At 38.1% G+C, this 20,105-nt stretch overlaps 1 long non-coding RNA gene across 1 annotated transcript in view; it reads right to left on the reverse strand.

Moving 5' to 3' along the window:
• Positions 1-301: 301 nt before the first annotated feature.
• The window catches only part of LOC133635164 (uncharacterized), a 441,774-nt gene continuing 421,970 nt past the window's right edge, over positions 302-20,105 (reverse strand). Inside the window, exon 4 of the long non-coding RNA XR_009822026.1 lies at positions 302-444. This is a non-coding gene — a long non-coding RNA (uncharacterized LOC133635164). The remainder of the gene's footprint in view (positions 445-20,105) is intronic.

Genomic DNA, 20,105 nt, shown 5'->3' on the forward strand with positions numbered 1-20,105 from the left:
TTATATAAGTGTTTATCAAACTGGTAGCCCTTCGCATTAATCAGTACCCAAGAAGTAGCTCTTGGTTTCAAAAAGGTTGGTGACCCCTGGTCTACAGGGATCGTTTTCTGTCTCTGTAAATGTCTTTTTTTGGATATTTATGAAGGTATATGGTTTAAAGACTCCTGTTGCAGTCACATTCTTTGCAAACACATAAACACCGCACTAACACGGGACTGATAAAGCCTAAAAGTGCTCCTTTATCCTTTGCAGGTATTTATTTGACAGTGTTTAAAGTCTTTTATGCCTAAATCATCATCAGGGAAAGTGTGTTGTTATAGGAGAACTTTTGACTTTTTATAGCTGCACTCAGTCGGCTTATACCTCTCGGCCATGGACGTGTCCTCCCCCCTAACGAGAAGCATATTCTTTGAAGGTGGTGGCATCGGGAGAGATCTCCTGGCACTGTAAGAACGAAGACAAATACAGTATCAGCAGGTCACGCAGGAGCCATGTTTTCACGTCAAATAAACCCTCGGTGCCCCATTAGGTCCGGCTTCTAAAGTGTATTCATTCAGCTGTTGATGAAGAGATGGAAGGCCTCACCTCCAATTACTTAAATGTCTCTGGTTTATTTTACCAACCACTAACGCACCTTTAGACAAACACACGCGTCTCCCCGCGGTCGCCATTCATAACTCTTTTGTGGAGCGAGCCTCATTTTGGAGACTAAACATCATTGCACGGGCTGTAATTAGGGACACCTGCACAGTGCAGTGACGTCCAAAACACAAGTCAAATGTTGCCTTTCCAAGAGTAATAATGTTGCAGTTTGTCATAACTCACAGCTGCACTGGAGTGGTACTGCACAACAATGGTGCGGGTGTGTCCACAGTCATTGTTTGGAACAATATGGACATTGTTGGTCTTTCATTGGCCCAGAAAGGTCTCAAATAGGGATGTCCGATAATGGCTTTTTGCCGTTATCCGATATTCCGATATTGTCCAACTCTTTAATTACCGATACCGATATCAACCGATACCGATATCAACCGATATATGCAGTCGTGGAATTAACACAATATTATGCCTAATTTGGACAACCAGGTATGGTGAAGATAAGGTACTTTTTTTTAAAATTAGTAAAATAAGATAAATAAATTAAAAACATTTTCTTGAATAAAAAAGAAAGTACAACAATATAAAAACAGTTACATAGAAACTAGTAATTAATGAAAATGAGTAAAATTAACTGTTAAAGGTTAGTACTATTAGTGGACCAGCAGCATGCACAATCATGTGTGCTTACGGACTGTATCCCTTGCAGACTGTATTGATATATATTGATATATAATGTAGGAACCAGAATATTAATAACAGAAAGAAACAACCCTTTTGTGTGAATGAGTGTAAATGGGGGAGGGAGGTTTTTTGGGTTGGTGCACTAATTGTAAGTGTATCTTGTGTTTTTTATGTTGATTTAATAAAAAACAAAAAAAACCAAAAAAAAACGATACCGATAAAAAAAACCTGATACCGATAATTTCCGATATTACATTTTAACGCATATATCGGCCGATAATATCGGCAGGCCGATATTATCGGACATCTCTAGTCTCAAACATTGCTAATACCGCAGCGAATACAAATGCCAGAAAACAACAACTTTCATTTATTATTAGAGATGTCCGATAATGGCTTTTTTGCCGATATCCGATATTGTCCAACTCTTAATTACCGATTCCGATATCAACCGATACCGATATACACAGTGGTGGAATTAACACATTATTATGCCTAATTTTGTAGTGATGCATTAAACAATGTAACAAGGTCTTCCAAAATAAATCAACTCAAGTTATGGGAAAAAAAATGCCAACATGGCACTGCCATATTTATTATTGAAGTCACAAAGTGCATTATTTTATTTTTACCATGCTTCAAAACAGCAGCTTGGAATTTAGGACATGCTCTCCCTGAGAGAGCATGAGGAGGTTGAGGTGGGCGGGGTTGGGGGTAGCGGGGGGTGTATATTGTAGCGTCCCGGAAGAGTTATTGCTGCAAGGGGTTCTGGGTATTTGTCCTGTTGTGTTTATGTTGTGTTACGGTGCGGATGTTCTCCCGAAATGTGTTTGTCATTCTTGTTTGGTGTGGGTTCACAGTGTGGCGCATATTTGTAACAGTGTTAAAGTTGTTTATACGGCCACCCTCAGTGTGACCTGTATGGCTGTTGAACATGTATGCCTTGCATTCACTTGTGAGTGTGAAAAGCCGTAGATATTATGTGACTGGGCCGGCACGCAAAGGCAGTGCCTTTAAGGTTTATTGGCGCTCTGTACTTTTCTCTACGTCCGTGTACACAGCGGCGTTTTAAAAAGTCATACATTTTACTTTTTGAAACCGATACCGATAACTTCCGATATTACACAGTGTTTCCCATAAACTGCCAAGATACCTGTGGCGGTGGGGGCGTGGCTATGGGCGTGGTCACCATGACATCGAGTAATTTGCATAATTTACTACAATGATATGATTTTCTCTAAAAAGGCTCAAAAAATGTATACTTACTAATTAATAATAACAGTTTTGTTTTAAACGTCCATCCATCCATCCATTTTACAATATAATTACAACACTTTATGTACATATTTATATACAGATTTGAACAATAAGTTATTCACTGAAATATATTTATTAATTGTGGTTCTTACAAAAAATATATCTGATAAAAATATAAAAGCTAAAATGTCTCTTAAAGCTCTGCCCCTTTAATTAGTGCATACTAAATAATTTAACTTTAGCCTACTACTACAACCATATTATTTACCAGCAACATAAAGTGAAACAGAGGCAGAGGTGTCCTGCCACAGTCAGTAACAAATAAACAGAAAATAGTAGTGGTGGTAGATAGACACAGAGCTTCATCAAACATCTGATCCATTGAACAAAGAGCTCCAAAAATCTTGATCCTACACTTCTCTTTTGTAAAGTAAATCTGAACAGCCGATATGGGCATCTACATCAACTATATGATTTGCCTGAGAAGCTTGACAGGACACAAAAAATAAAATAAAATAAAATAAAAAATTTTTTTTTTTTTTTTTTTTTAAATAAATAAGAATTTGCCTGAGAAGCTTGACAGGACACAAAAAATAAAATAAAAAAAAATTAAAAAAAGTTAAAAAAATTAAAAATTATTTAAAAAAATTTTTTTTGGTGGCGGCTTAATTCTTTCGTGGCGGGCCGCAACAAATAAATGAATGTGTGGGAAACACTGTTACATTTTAAAGCATTTATCGGCCGATAATATCAGCAGTCCGATATTATCGGACATCTCTATTTATTATTTTAATGATTTTAAATGATCATTAATTATGTCTTGAAACAGTATGAAGTCCATAATACAGCAGTGATTTCTCCAGATTCTCTAAACCTTTTGATGATATCACGGACCGTAGATGGTGAAATCCCTAAATTCCTTGCAATAGCTCGTTGAGAAATGTTGTTCTTAAACTGTTTTGACAATTTGCTCAGGCATTTGTTGACAAAGTGCTGACCCTCACCCCATCCTTGTTTGTGAATGACTGAGTATTTCATGGAAGCTGTTTTTTTTATACCCAATCATGGCACCCACCTGTTCCCAATTTGCCTGTTCACCTGTGGGATGTTCCAAACAAGTGTTTGATGAGCATTCCTCAACTTTCTCAGTCTTTTTTGCCACTAGTGCCAGCTTTTTTGAAACATGTTGCACCCATCAAATTCCAAATTAGCTAATATTTGCAAAAAATAACAAAGTTTCAGTTTGAACGTTAAGTATCTTGTGTCTTTGCAGTCTATTTAATTGAATATAGGTTGAAAAGGATTAGCAAATCATTGTATTTTGTTTTTATTTACCATTTACACAAAGTGCCAACTTCACTGCTTTTGGGGTTTGCATTTTTGTGACATACTGTATTTTTAACCAGCTGTGCAAATAATGGCAAGACATGTAATAAACAAAGGACACAAAGATGACATGCACAGGCCCTGGAGTGTGACACATTTGACCTTGCACGGCTGAAAGGAGGTCGTGAGCATCCTCACGGCTTCCTGAGAGCAGACGTGGAGTTTTCCACTCATGTCGGCCGGTTAGGAAGTACAGTATGTCAACAACAGGTGGCAACTGGCTGCAGCAGCTCTGTGGAACTGCGAGCGAGGTCATTTGCGTGCGTCGGGCAGGAACATGTGCCATTTATTTGGCCACACAAGTCATCAATATGCAGGTCTATATTTGTGTCTATTAACAAAGCTTTAGTTTTTTTACACTGAATTTATGCAAATTACATTTTGCGTTTGAATTTGGTGAATTGATTATTTATTTAATTGTAGAGATGTCCGATAATGGCTTTTTTGCCGATATTCCGATATTGTCCAACTCTTTAATTAACGATTCCGATATCAACCGATACCGTTATATACAGTCGTGGAATTAACAAATTATTAAGCCTAATTTTGTTGTGATGCCCCGCTGGACGCATTAAACAATGTAACAAGGTTTTCCAAAATAAATCAACTCAAGTTATGGAAAAAAAAATGCCAAAATGGCACTGCCATATTTATTATTGAAGTCACAAAGTGCATTATTTTTTTTTAACATGCCTTTAAAACAGCAGCTTGGAATTTGGGACATGCTCTCCCTGAGAGAGCATGAGGAGGTTGAGGTGGGCGGGGTTGAGGGGGTGTATATTGTAGCGTCCCGGAAGAGTTAGTGCTGCAAGGGGTTCTGGGTATTTGTTCTGTTGTGTTACGGTGCGGATGTTCTCCCGAAATGTGTTTGTCATTCTTGTTTGGTGTGGGTTCACAGTGTGGCGCATATTTGTAACAGTGTTAAAGTTGTTTATACGGCTACTCTCAGTGTGACCTGTATGGCTGTTGACCAAGTATGAAGCATTCACTTGTGTGTGTGAAAAGCCGTAGATATTATGTGATTAGACCGGCACGCAAGGCAGTGCCTTTAAGGTTTATTGGCGCTCTGTACTTCTCCCTACGTCCGTGTACACAGCGGCGTTTTAAAAAGTCATACATTTTACTTTTTGAAACCGATACCGATAATTTCCGATATTACATCTTAAAGCATTTATCGGCCGATAATACCGGCAGTCCGATTTTATCGGACATCTCTAGTTATAACCCCCTAACTCAAGGGTGTCAAACGTACGGCCCGAGGGCTGGATCAGGCCCGCGAACAGGTTTTATCCGGCCCGTGGGAAAAGTTTGCTAAGTATAAAAATGAACCTGAAATTTTTGAATGGAATAACCTGCTGTTCTAAATGTGTCCGCTGGATGTCGCTATAGCAATTATTTGTATCTTTGTGAATGATGCTACATGTGTACAAAATAAACCACATGACGTTAGTACATCAGTCGAGCAAAATGATCAAACTACATAAATAACATACTGTAATTTGATTTTGATATCATTTTTTTATCTTGATAGATTGAAAATGAACACCAATGAGTTGATTGATGAACATTTTCACATAATTTTATTCAGAAAATATAAATAACGACAAATAAAGATGTAAGTGTAAAAAAACAACAACATTATGATTTGTACAATTTCACAATGTGCTTGTTCTATGTTTAAACAAAGAAAACAATCTAAAGTTGCCTTTATTTTTAAGTTATCGTGCCATGATTTTACCAGTCCGGCCCACTTGGAAGTAGATTTTTCTCCAAGTGCCCCCCCATCTAAAATTAGTTTGACACCCCTGCCCTAACCCTACATACATACTTGCCAACCCTCCCGTTTTTACCGGGAGACTCCCGGTATTCAGCGCCTCTCCCGATAACCTCCCGGCAGAAATTTTCTCCCAACAAACTCCCGGTATTCAGCCGGAGCTGGAGGCCACGCCCCTCCGGCTCAATGCGGACCTGAGTGGGGACAGCCTGTTCTCACGTCCACTTTCCCACAATATAAACAGCGTGCCTGCCCAATGACGTCATAACTGTAGAATGATCGAGGGCGAGTTCTTGGTTTCTTATGTGGGTTTATTGTTAGGCAGTTTCATTAACGTCCTCCCAGCGCGGTAACAACACACAACAACAGCAGTCACGTTTAGTCTACCGTAAAGCAGTTCGTCTGCCGTAAACAGCAATGCTGTGACACTCTTAAACAGGACAATATTGCCATCTACTGGATAGCCTCCAGAACACTGAAATTCAAGTATTTCTTTTATTTATATGTATAATAAAATAAATATATATGTATATATATACATATATAGCTAGAATTCACTGAAAGCCAAGTATTTCATATATATATATATATATATATATATATATATATATATATATATATATATATATATATATATATATATATATATATATATATATATATGAAATACTTGAGTTGGTGAATTCTAGTTTAAATATATTCCCCTTTTAACCACGCCCCCCGCCCCCCACCTCCCGGCATCGGAGGTCTCAAGGTTGGCAAGTATGCCTACATAGCCCAAAGTGATTCACATAGCAGGAAGCTCTTAATTAGCTGAGAGTGCCAGTATGACGTAAATGTGTGCTTGAATCCGTAATTAAATTAAATAAACAATCAATACACAACAATAAGTACAATCATGTATGCTGCAATTGACAACAAAACAAGACCATGTTAAAAATTATGAATGGAAATTCATAGATTCGAGTTTATTTCAATAATCAAATGTATCATCCTTAGTATTATCATTAATGAAAGCTCTAACTGTCTTGACTATAATTATACTACTACTAGTACGCCCTATTGGAAATACTACTAACATGATCTACGTGACAGTTTTTGTGTTACTGTTTCTTCCTGGCTAGCGCTCTTATTTGTGTTCCACTTCCTGTTTTGGTTATGTCTTGCAGTGACTAACGTTAGTGGCGTACTGGTCCTAAATAAAAGATCCTCTTTTTTTGTCGTTGTGGCTTGTGCAGCCCTTTGAGACACTCGTGATTTAGGGCTATATAAGTAAACATTGATTGATTGATTGATTGATAGATTTTTTGCACTTCGCCTACCGTTTCTGCATCTTGGGGTCACACTCCCTGTGATCATGTGCTACTGGGACAACTATTAATCGTAGGTATTGTCTGTAAGCCGAACACATTCTGGTGCAAGTGCGTACTTTGTATCACCTTCTGGCCTCCTTATTACCAATATTGTACTTTTAAGAGAACATTCTTAAAAACATTTGCCTATTGGTACTTGAGAGTACTTCATGGTAAAGTCTAAGGTTTGAACATGAGGACATAAATTGTACTTTTTACATGTGTAGTCAGATCAAAGTGCAGGGCATTTTTTTCCAAAAACAACGTAAGTATGTTATGATTAATTGTATTGTGTATTTGTACATGTAGTGACCTGCGGACGCAAAGGACTCAGATCTGGTGGACTTAGTTGTGGTGCGGGAATTTGGATGTGATGGATGCAGTGACAGTTTCCGTGTTTTTGTTACATGGTCGCTCATTGTCGCATTTCATTATCCTTTAGGGATGTTTTTTTCCCCTCCATATTGTTTTGTGTTGCCTGCCACAACATTTCCCACTCCTTCACAGAGGTCAGTAGTTGCACCAAGAATAACCAGAACACATTTTTCCCGTAAAGTTCACTCTGTGTTCATTACTTGATGTCCCAATCTGGCTTTGTGTGGCCCGAAAGATTTAGTTTGTGGTCCCTTTCTGATCATTTATGTATAATATATATAAATATTATTAGACCATAAAACTGACATCACTACTATACACTCAGTATCTTTACATGCACTCAAAAACTAACTTTTGACTGAATTTTGTTGAAACTAGCTTTATAGGACGGATATAAAATCCTCATTGAGGTTTTTACATGCAGTTTGTAATATAACAGTATGACATTTTTTACTTTTTAAAGATGTCTAGATCTCAAACCTCATGTACCACCTCAGAAGACTCTCCAAGTACCACCTTAAAGGCCTACTGAAATGATTTTTTTTTTATTTAAACGGGGATAGCAGATCCATTCTATGTGTCATACTTGATCATTTCGCGATATTGCCATATTTTTGCTAAAAGGATTTAGTAGAGAATAACGACGATAAAGTTCCCAACTTTTGGTCTCTGATAAAAAAAAGCCTTGCCCCTACCGGAAGTAGCGTGACGTCACAGGTTGAAAGGCTGCTCACATTTTCCTATTGTTTACACCAGCAGCGAGAGAGATTCGGACCGAGAAAGCGACGATTACCCCATTAATTTGAGCGAGGATGAAAGATTCGTGGATGAGGAAAGTGAACGACTAGCGTGCACAGTGCAGAACGTATCTTTTTTCGCTCTGACCGTAACTTAGGTACAAGCTGGCTCATTGGATTCCACACTCTCTCCTTTTTCTATTGTGGATCACGGATTTGTATTTTAAACCACCTCGGATACTATATCCTCTTGAAAATGAGAGTCGAGAACGCGAAATGGACATTCACAGTGACTTTTATCTCCACGGCAATACATCGGCGAAACACTTTAGCTACTGAGCTAACGTGATAGCATCGGGCTCAAATGCAGATATAAACAAAATAAATAAACCCCTGACTGGAAGGAGAGACAGAAAATCAACAATACTATTAAACCGTGGACATGTAACTACACGGTTAATGCTTTTCAGGCTGGCGAAGATTAACAATGCTGTTGCTAACGACGCCATTGAAGCTAACTTAGCAACGGGACTTCACAGAGCTATGATAAAAACATTAGCGCTCCACCTACGCCAGCCAGCCCTCATCTGCTCATCAACACCCGTGCTCACCTGCGTTCCAGCGATCGACGGAAGGACGAAGGACTTCACCCGATCATCCGTGCGGTCGGCGGCTAGCGTCGGCTCGCGCGTCTGCTATCCAAGTAAGTCCTCCTGGTTGTGTTGCTGCAGCCAGCCGCTAATACACCGATTCCACCTACAACTTTCTTCTTTGCAGTCTCCATTGTTCATTAAAGAAATTGCAAACGATTCACCAACACAGATGTCCAGAATGCTGTGGAATTTTGAGATGAAAACAGAGCTTTTTGTATTGCATTCAATGGGCTCCGAATACTTCCGCTTCAATTGTTGACGTCACGCGCAAACGTCATCTATCGAAACGTTTTCAGCTGGAAGTTTGCCGGGAAATTTAAAATTGCACTTTATAAGTTAACCCGGCCGTATTGGCATATGTTGCAATGTTATGATTTCATCATTGATATATAAACTATCAGACTGCGTGGTCGGTAGTAGTGGCTTTCAGTAGGCCTTTAATGACCAACTGTAAAAATACAGTAGCCTTTATTATTCTTTGAAAACAAGGCAGATGTTTTATTTACCAGGTATATTTAATATAACATGACACACAATCAATATACGTTTGGCCCACATAAGTTTAAAAGTGAGCTGAATTTTTTTTTTTAATGAAATAAACTGCTGTTCTAAATGTGTCCACTGGATGTCACAATAGCAATTCTGTTAGGCCAGCAAATGGATCATACAAGCAAGAGGTACATAGTAAAGCGTGGCTTTGCTCCTCTCCCTCGACTCAAACAAAACGTACAACGGCAGGTTTTACATCTTCTGCTTCAAACACATCGATATTTGGCAACCTCAATTGCCCAAAATGTCTGTCAAAAAGGAGAAAAGTGAATGCAGTAACTCAACCCTCTTGAATAGTTTCTACCTCAGTTTCTTATGGTTTCTTTAAAGTTAAAGTACCAATGATTGTCACACACACACACTAGGTGTGGCGAAATTACTCTCTGCATTTGACCCATCACCCTTGATCACCCCCTAGGAGGTGAGGGGAGCAGTGAGCAGCAGCGATAGCGGCACCCGGGAATCATTTTTGATGATTTAACCCCCAATTCCATCCCTTGATGCTGAGTGTCAAGCAGGGAGGTAATGGGTCCCATTTTTTATAGTCTTTGGTATGACTCGGCCGGGGTTTGAACTCACGACCTACCGATCTTAGGGCGGACTTTTAGTTAGTGGACATGACCAAGGAAGTTTTTAATAAGTTTACATCTATTATTGTGTTTTTGTTCCATCCCAGATAGGCTGTGACTTAAAGTTTGATCATGGTTACACTGAGACAAAGTCTAAGTTCATTGTGTTCTTTATTGTGTTTTTAAATCTACACCATTTTTTTCCCTCTGAATTTTCCACTCACTTGAAGTGTTTTGTCAAGATGATTATTTGTGATTTTTACATTTCCAGAACGTGCTTGTTCTATTTTGGACTGAAGTAAAACAATTATTTTTAAGTTATCATGACCAGTCTGGCCCCCTTAAGAATAGATTTTGAGAGTTTGACACCACTGATACCCAGTATATATATTTGTATTTTCTTTACAAAATTGTGCTGACGTATTGAGTATAAAGTAGCCAGAATATGAGTTTTGATAATCATACAACCTGTCATTATTTACTTAAATATGATCATAAATCTGCTAAATGTATCTTTACTTCATCGTGTAAGGTAGAAATGACCTTTTACCCCCAAAATACATTTTATTTTTTGTAACTTACAACATGAGCTCATCAGTGTTGGGTTGGTTACTGAAAACCAGTAACTAGTTAGTTATTAGTTACTTTATTTCAAAATTAACTCAGTTACTAACTCAGTTACTTACACCAGAAGGTAATGCGTTACTATGAAAAGTAACTATTTTTATTTTTTTTAAGGCCCCATTTAATGCCCTTTTAGCCTTCATTTCAGTACTGTTATTGCACTGGAGAATAATACAATGTGTTGATCAACTTGCATCACTGAACTCTGCCAAGCAATGTGGTCTACACACAACACACAAAGACAAAGATATGTTACAAAGGGACGATTTGTTTCAGGCCAGAACAAATTGACAAAACTATTTTAAATAGCTGCAACATAACATACATAAGTAACAAACAACATAGCTGTAAACCAAGGAAGGCACACACTACATACACAAAGCCTAACCAGGCGTTTTTTTCTCTCAAGGAATTCTGAAATAAAATCATGTCTGAAGCCCAGAACACTCTACACATTTCCCCAGTTTTAGTTTAGAGATAAGGAAAGATTGCCCTGGCCCACTAGCATCCCTCTTTATGTTTGTGAACTTTATAGTCTATACATTTAGAGCAGGGGTCGGCAACCCAAAATGTTGAAAGAGCCATATTGGACCAAAAATACAAAAACAAATCTGTCTGGAGCCGCAAAAAATTAAAAGCCATATTACATACAGATAGTGTGCCATGAGATATACATTGAATTAAGAGGACTTAAAGGAAACTAAATGACCTCAAATATACCTACAAATGAGGCATAATGATGCAATATGTACATATAGCTAGCCTAAATAGCATGTTAGCATCGATTAGCTTGCAGTGGCCATATTGATTAGCACTCCCCAAAAGTCAATAACATCAACAAAACTCACCTTTGTGCATTCATGCACAACGTTAAAAGTTTGGAGGACAAAATGAGACAGAAAAAGAAGTGGCATAAACACGTCCTAGAAAGTCGGAGAAAGTTGTACATGTAAACAAACTATGGTAAGTTCAAGGACCGCCAAAATTTGTAGGACAAAACGGCGCTCGCCAAATACTCGAATCAGTGAAGCATGTTTAATATAAACAGTGTGATTTATAACAATTAGGGAGGTTTGTGTCATGTTTGTCCTCCTACAGAAACCATACTAAAACAAAAAATATATTTTTTTCCCCTCATCTTTTTAAATTTTTCATACATTTTTGAAAAAGCTCCAGAGAGCCACTAGGGCGGCGCTAAAGAGCCGCATGCGGCTCTAGAGCCGCGGCTTGCCGACCCCCAATTTAGAGTGATGTGATAATCAAACACTCTAGAAGTCTAGAATGAAAGAGCAACAGTATATAAAAGAGAATTTACAGAGTGTGTACCTTCAGTGCGCAGTGCCTCGTTAAAATCCAGCCGCTGTTGCTTAGGAGGTGAAGTGCTTTGTACTGGCTTCGTCGAAGCATGTTGCTTTTGTAGCTGTTTCAGCAGATTTGAATTGCTAGGGTAGGATCTTTGATCCAAGACACACCTTACATTCAACAAAAATGTTCTTTTCCTTGTGGTCGACAAAAGAAAAGTATTGAGAATATCTCCATGTTAAGAAACTCGGCTTCGGGCTTCGCCATGATGTCTTGTTAGTAAACACAGACACGCCTCCTCCCACACACACGCACACACACACACACAGACAGCGCCTCTTTCTTGTCGCCTCTTCCGCAGCGCTGCAATAAAACACACTCAGATCTTCTCAGTTTCGAACCGATACTACATAAAAAATAACGTAAAATAACGCAGCAACGCATCATGTAGTAACGGTAACTTAGTTACTGAATATAAAAAATAACGCTTTAGATTACTAGTTACCGCCGAAAGTAACGGTGTTACAGTGGTGGTCATACAGTAGCCTGCTCACAGCCAGATTAGAGCTTTATGTGAAAATTGAAGACAGAAAGGGGAGAATGGACGCATTTTAGCTTAAAAACTAACAATAAAGGTGTAGCTAAAAGCGCGGGGGTTAGTGGACCGGTACTTTTTAGAGGCGGTATAGTGCCGAATATGATTCATTAGTATTGCGGTACTATACTAATACCGGTATACCGTACAACCCTACTCCTGACACGTCTCAACCGTGCGGTGGAAAAGACCACAGGCCAGGTTTTTTATAGGTCACACTAGTGCACGGGATTTCTGTCTGCATCTCGTCCGCGTTTTTCCATTTTAGCGAGGGCCGTGTAAAGCGTCAGAAGATTGTGTGGAAGAGACTTTACGGCCGCTTGGCTCACATAAGAACTTTTTAATGAGACTCCTGCATAGACAATAGCTTATTGATGCCAGCGCCTTGTCACTCCCGGCCTGGCACTCCCTCTGTGGCCCTCGGTGCTGACAGACTGATAGGCAACAATTGTTCCACAGCTGAATGTGAGGAAGGCGAGTCCGTGGCCTCTCCCTGGCTCTCCTAAACGTCTCTCTCACTAAATATACTATTTTTTATTTTCATTTCACAGGAATCCTCCTTTTGCTCGCTCACTTCCTTTTTGCACTCTCATCTCGCCGGCTCTTCCTTCCCCTCTCCCAGGCTCTTCCTCGCCGTACATCTGTCACCCCCGCCCGCCCTCCCGACTACATACCCGTCTATCCGGGCTGGGGCTGCCACCAGCGACTTGGCAGGTCACATTCTTTTGCCGCTCCATCTGCTGCCTTGATCTCCAATTTCACTTTATCGACATTGTCCTCTCCCTTTTTTGTATTTAACGGCGCTGTGTGCCGCTGTGTCTCGCCCACATGCTCCGCTCGTCTGTGTCATCGCCTTCAATTGTCCACCGATATAATCCTTCTGCAGCCCGAGTGCCCAAGGGAGCAGTCGTGGGGAAAAGATTCAAATAAAGTTAAAGTACCAATGACTGTCACACACACACACACTAAAGACCCCTCACCCTTGATCACCCCCTGGGAGGGAGGTGAGGGGAGCTGTGAGCAGCAGCAGTGGCCACGCCCGGGAATCATTTTTGGCGATTTAACCCCCAATTCCAACCCTTGATGCTGAGTGCCAAGCAGGGAGATAATGGGTCCCATTTTTATAGTCTTTGGTATGACTCGGCTGAGGTTTGAACTCACGACTAGGGCTGCAACAACTAATCGATTAAATCGATTATAAAAATAGTTGCCGATTAATTTAGTCATCGATTCGTTGGATCTATGTTATGCGCATGCACAGAGGCTTTTAAAAAAAAAATAAAAAAATTGTTTTTTTAAAATAAATCTTTATTTATAAACTGCAACATTTACAAACAGCTGAGAAACAATCAAAATAAGTATGGTGCCAGTTTGCTGTTTTTAAAATAAAATGCCGGAAAGGATAGAAATGTATGTCTCTTTTATCCGATTATTAATCGATTAATCGAAGTAATAATCGACATATTAATTGATTATCAAATTAATCGTTAGTTGCAGCCCTACTCACGACCTACCGATCTCAGGGCGGACACTCTAACCCAGGGGTGTCCAAAGTGCGGCCCGCGACACATTCTATAGACCAGGGGTGGGCAATTAATTTTTACCGGGGGCCGCATGAGCAACCCGAGCACTGCTGGAGGGCCACATCGACAATATTTCAATTAAATTTTGCTCAATATTATTTTTGATATATACTGTAAGATAAATAACAATATTAATAATAATAATAATAACAATAATAATAATTAATAATAATAATAATACTTTCATTTAACCTAACTTAACTTTATGCCAAAAGCACTGCTTTGGAAATCATTTGTACCCCTTTCAGAGATCACATTTAGTTCCCCTTAAACATCCTCATGTTGCACAATGAAATGTAAGCATAGGATGAAGTGTGCATTCCTGTAACTTTCTCTAGTAACAGCATTCCATGATTAATATAAATAAATTAACATTAATAATAAATGACAGTAAAATAAGCACACGTATGACTGAGGAGTCATAGTGTAACTTTGTGTGGTGTTTGAGTTGTCCGACTTTTTGTGTGGCCATAAACGCACCAGTGGTTTAGTGGTATGCGTGTTGGTGACGGATGGCACGTTGGTTTTGGCCTGGTTTGTACGGCAGAAAATGACTAGTTTTTCGAGATAGAAGTGTTTTACTCATGTTTTTGGTGTGGTTATGGCCGAATATAAACAGTTTTGCTCAATAAAGTGATCGATATAATTCCTGGCCTCGAAGCATCTCGATAGACGTTACAATAATTGAACGGTGTTGACGAACACCGTTAGGGCCGCTTGTTGTCACTGTCACTCAAAGTTGCATTGCAAAATTACATAGAATAAATATGTTTATTTTGTTTAGAATTCAGATGGGATTTGATTTGGTGCGCGGCATATATTAGGACGCTTGAGTAGTGCGCAATTGCGCAGACGCGCACCTTAGAGGGAACGTTGCTTGGCAGTCCATGTCTTGTTGAAAACACGCCATTCTTCATCAACTTTTCTCTTTTTAGCGTCTTGGGTGTAAACCGTGCATTACTTGTCGCTGTGCACCTTCACTCACAGGTTACACACGGACATACGCCTATAAATAACACTTTTCAAAATAAAAGCAGCACAGTTGTATTGCGCGCACGACATAGATGTTTTTTCAACTTTATTTTGTAATTTGTGATTGCAGCTGTTCACATTCACTCACAACGACACATGTGCATAGGTCCACACGGAAGTAATACAAATAACGCTTTTCAAAACAAAAGCAGCACCGTTGTATTGCACACTCGACATAGATACTTTTTAAAATGTATTTTATAATTTATGATTGGCCTCACGCGGGCCGGACAGGGACGCACAAAGGGCCGGATGTGGCCCGCCGGATGTGGCCCGCTATAGACAAACTAAACAGGTCCCAAATTAGAACAAAAAACTCAATCAATCAAATTAGGACAAAAAAAAACTATGAAAAATTCAACGGGACCAAATCCCCCAAAAATGGGACCTGAAAACCAAAATGACCGACAACCTGAGCGTCTTACTGTATGAGGTCTTTGTTGATTTCCGTGTGTCCCGTCATGATGAAAAAGTGTACACATTTCTTGTGAGACATGATATGTTTTTGAGTGTACTAAAGCCCTCAAAAGCGTTTCAGTTGACGGCACAATAGCAATATTAGTAAATACAAGCTTACTTTAGAGCACAGTTAACATAAATACAAATAAAATCATTATTTTATTTTTTATTTTTTTAATGAATTTATCAATCAACAAAACAATACACAACAATACCACAATAATGCAATCCAATTCCAAAACCAAACCCATCCCAGCAATGTTAAGAATAACAACAAACAGAGCAATTGAGGACACACAAACATGACACGGAACAATACAAATGTAGTGAAACAAAAATGAACATTATCGACAACAGCATCAATATTAGTAATAATTTCAAAATAGCAGTGATTAAAAAAAAAAAACCCATTGATATTATCATTAAAAACATTAATAAAAAATAATTAAAAACATTAGAAATGAACAATAGTGTCACAGTGGCCCACACCTGCATCACATCTCACAAGCTTGACAACACTGTGTCCAATATTTTCCACAAAGATATAATAAGTCATATTTTGCTTCATTTAATAGTTGAAACAAATTTAAATAATGGATCCCATATTCCAATATACGACTAATTATTATCTAAACTAAATGCAGTTTGTTCTACTGATATCATCTCCATAGCTTGTGTATACCAGTCAGTATGAGTTGGACTATCAACAGCTATCCATTTTTTAAATGTTACCCTTTTTGTTATTATACATATTGAAAGAAAAGCATTTTTACTCTTTGATGACTAAATTGATGTAGATCCCCAAGAATACACGTTTGCCGTGTCATTGGGATGTTTATATTAAGGAATGTGATTGCTTCTTTTGTTGTTTTCAACCATAACTATTTTATTCTCTGACATTCCCACAATGAATGAACAAGAGTTCCCTCAGCTGCCCGACACTTCATACATAACTTGCTATCTACTACACCAATTTTAAACAGCTGAGAAGATGTCAAATACAATCGATTCAATATCTTACATTGAGTCAAAAATCATTATTAAAATAATCATGAATGATTGTATTGCTTTGTTATCTATAACACAAAGCTAAGATGTAGAAGTGTTTTTCAACTGTTAGCATATGTTCACCTACGTTGTTTTGGTTTGAGTATTTTTCATATACAAAATGTATAAAAGTGGCCCTCGCATCCTTCAATTTTTCTTAATGTGGCCCTCGCTGGAAAATGTTTGGACACCTCTGCTCTAACCACTAGACCCACTGAGTAGGTAAAGCCGACTATCATCGGCATTTTTAATTGTTACTGCAGAACTTGCCAGGAGGGATGGGTACCGCTCACCGTACTCGGTACCCTGGAATCGATACCAATTGTTGGTATTTTTGTGTGTTAATAAATACTGATAGTTTTTGATGATAAAATCTAATTGATTTATTTCTGTTACCTACTCAGTGGCCTAGTGGTTACAGAGTCCGCCCTGAGATCGGTAGGTTGTGACTTCAAGATCCTCAACATCCAGCATCCATCATTAGCAATAGATCATTAGTCACTTTGGCGAGGGCTGTCTCCTTAGAGCAGGGGTGTTCAAACTTTTTCCACTGAGGGCCGCACACGGAAAAATTTAAGCATGCGGGGCCATTTTGATATTTTTCCTTTTCAAACCTTAACAAAATATATGGATTTTTTTTTTTTTAACATTTAGGTCTCCCGGGGACCATAAAGGGTCTCATTCATTAAAATGTAAAAAATAAGTCAAATTATTATTATTTTTTATTTAACACTTACAGTAAATCTCTATATTAACTTCAGGTTGATATAAAGTAAAAAAAAAAAAAAAAAAAAAGGTTTTATGCCTTTTCTGTCAAAGACAACTTTGTTTTTTATAGTAAAACTGGAATATGCAGTATTTAGTAATTAGAGCCCTAAAAGATCAATAATGCAGGACACCATTGATTTTAATTATTTAATATTTTTGAGTAATCACAGTGAAATGTTAAATAAAATCCTACTAAATATATTTGGGATCCAAAAGGTGCCCCACTCATAAAGTGATACATTTTTATTAGTTTTTTAAAAACTTTTAACACTTAAATTACGAGAACAACTTTAGATATATCTGTCGATTTTACGTTTGAACTATTATTTTGCTTGTTTTATGCTCTTTTGTCAAATAAAACTTTGATGTTTTTTTATGGCAACCACACAGTATATGCAATATTTTTCCACATAAAACATTTTAAAGTGATATTTTTTAAATAATAATTCATTATAACATACACTACCGTTCAAAAGTTTGGGGTCACATTGAAATGTCCTTATTTTTGAAGGAAAAGCACTGTACTTTTCAATGTAGATACATTTAAACTAGTCTTAACTTTAAAGAAATACACTCTATACATTGCTAATGTGGTAAATGACTATTCTAGCTGCAAATGTCTGGTTTTTGGTGCAATATCTACATAGGTGTATAGAGGCCCGTTTCCAGCAACTATCACTCCAGTGTTCTAATGGTACAATGTGTTTGCTCATTGGCTCAGAAGGCTAATTGATGATTAGAAAACCCTTGTGCAATCATGTTCACACATCTGAAAACAGTTTAGCTCATTACAGAAGCTACAAAACTGACCTTCCTTTGAGCAGATTGAGTTTCTGGAGCATCACATTTGTGGGGTCAATTAAACGCTCAAAATGGCCAGAAAAAGAGAACTTTCATCTGAAACTCGACAGTCTATTCTTGTTCTTAGAAATGAAGGCTATTGCACAAAATTGTTTGGGTGACCCCAAACTTTTGAACGGAAGTGTATATCTGTCGATTTTACGTTTGAACTATTATTTTGTTTGTATTATGCTCTTTTGTCAAATAAAACTTTTATGTTTTTTTTTATGGCAACCACACAATATATGCAATATTTTTCCACATAAAACATTTTAAAGTGATATTTTTTAAGTAATAATTCATTATAACATAGATTTTTAGTCTTTTTTTTTTTTTTTTTAGCAATGGCAAAAAAAAGAAAAATAAACAAAGACAAAAGAAAAAAAACAGCCTGCATGTCAACATTGCAACTTTTTCTTGTTAGATTTCACCTCATTCCACTTTTTTAAAATGTTTTTTAAAATTTTTGCAATATCAATTTTGCAATTTTTGCAGAATGTGTGGCGGGCCGGTAAACAATTAGCTGCGGGCCGCACTTTGGACACCCCTGCCTTAGAGTTATTCGCCCTGAAACCGGACTGAAAGGGTTCACAGAGATTGTTAGACGCTAAGTCTTCATTTAGCTGCTGTGCAACAATTTTTTCGAGGATTTTGGAAATAAAGGGAAGGTGGTAGTGTACCATGAGGTCAGGATCGAGGTTAGGTCTTTGGAGCAGAGGATGAATAACCACTTTTTTGAATGCTAGGGGAACAGTGCCAGAGGAAAGTGATATGTTTATAATATTTACCACTGTTGGTCGTAATATTACAAACAGTTCCTTGATAAGTTTCCCAGTAAGTGGGTCAAGTAATGTCCAGTTGCAGTTGTATCCAGCCATCCATCTATTGTCGCAGAATATGACATAACTTCATTCAATCACAATGGCAGTGAGAGAGAGGACTATTTATTACGTAAATAAGGATCTGAGCAGATAACAATGACGTGGATACCTCTCATAGAACATTCTTGAGTGTCTGGACAACACATGTGACTTTGTTACCTAGTTTAAAGTCATTATTGGCCTTTCTACTGTACCATCAGCCCCAAATCCATAAGATTTCAGCCGTCCCAATGAGTGCATTCTGCCGTCTGTCCGCCAAGTGGCAGTGTTGCATCATCGCTAAGCTTCAAGGCGCCTGTGTTGCCATAAACATGGTGGAAGTGTGGACTGTGGAAGTAGTTACACTACAAGACAGAAAGTGGGACACACTAAAACGACAGTGGAACATCCAGCCAATGACAGGAAATTCAGGAATGCCATTTGCTCTCTGCGATGACACTTACTTTACAAAAACATGTGGTCAGGCCCGGGAGAGGAAGTGGGGCTTCGTGGTGTCTGCGGGAATTGAACGTCGGCCATTCTTATTGTCTTAGTAGAAATAAATGTTGAGTGTCTGCACCGGTGATTGTGATGTCTGCACAACCCCTAAAATATACAATTTTTCCAAATATGTGTTGCTCTAGAACAGGGGGGGCCAAAGTGCGGCTCGGGCCCAATTGCGGCACGCAGCTAAGTCTTTAAATTGAAAAAATACTATTACAAAAAAAAAAAAAAATACAATAAAAGAGCATACAGGTGAAATGTGACAAGAAAAAGTTGCAATGGAGACTCTAATAACACAAAGCTGTTTTTTCTTTAAAACAGTCATTGCTGGAAAAAATAATGAGTCAGTGTTGTTATGAATTATTGACCTAATAAAGGCTCCAATTACTTTACATCCAATATTTCACTTGGGGATAATATTACACATGTTGGGTGTTTTCCAAAAAACAACTACCGCAAGTTTTCTATGACAAAAACAACATCAAATGAACAAACAAAAAAATAAGAAACAATTATAATTGACGGGAAGATCTGAAGTTGATCTTTTCTTTAAACTGT

Source organism: Entelurus aequoreus, linkage group LG19 (genome assembly GCF_033978785.1).
Source record: "Entelurus aequoreus isolate RoL-2023_Sb linkage group LG19, RoL_Eaeq_v1.1, whole genome shotgun sequence".
In the NCBI taxonomy this organism is placed as follows: Eukaryota; Metazoa; Chordata; class Actinopteri; order Syngnathiformes; family Syngnathidae; genus Entelurus; species Entelurus aequoreus.